The sequence below is a fragment of the Phaethon lepturus genome, unplaced genomic scaffold (genome assembly GCF_000687285.1).
Source record: "Phaethon lepturus isolate BGI_N335 unplaced genomic scaffold, ASM68728v1 scaffold25472, whole genome shotgun sequence".
Taxonomy (NCBI): Eukaryota; Metazoa; Chordata; class Aves; order Phaethontiformes; family Phaethontidae; genus Phaethon; species Phaethon lepturus.
Genome location: NW_010526143.1, coordinates 2,100 through 2,323, shown reverse-complemented (window position 1 = coordinate 2,323; position 224 = coordinate 2,100).

Below are 224 nucleotides of genomic sequence, written 5' to 3'. Positions count from 1 at the left end.
AGGGGGGGAAGGAAAATCCATCCTACTCAGCTCTAACCTTGTTGATATGCTGACAGTCCTGCTACCCCTGAAAAACACGACAGTTGCTAGCAGGTTGGCTGTACTTTTTACAGAAGGAGGAAGGTTGCAGCTTTGACCTGGCTAGGTGGCTTGAAACTCTGTCCATAACTGCACCATTGGGCTGACTGGTATGTTCCTGTGGAAAATGAACTGGAGCTAAGGCT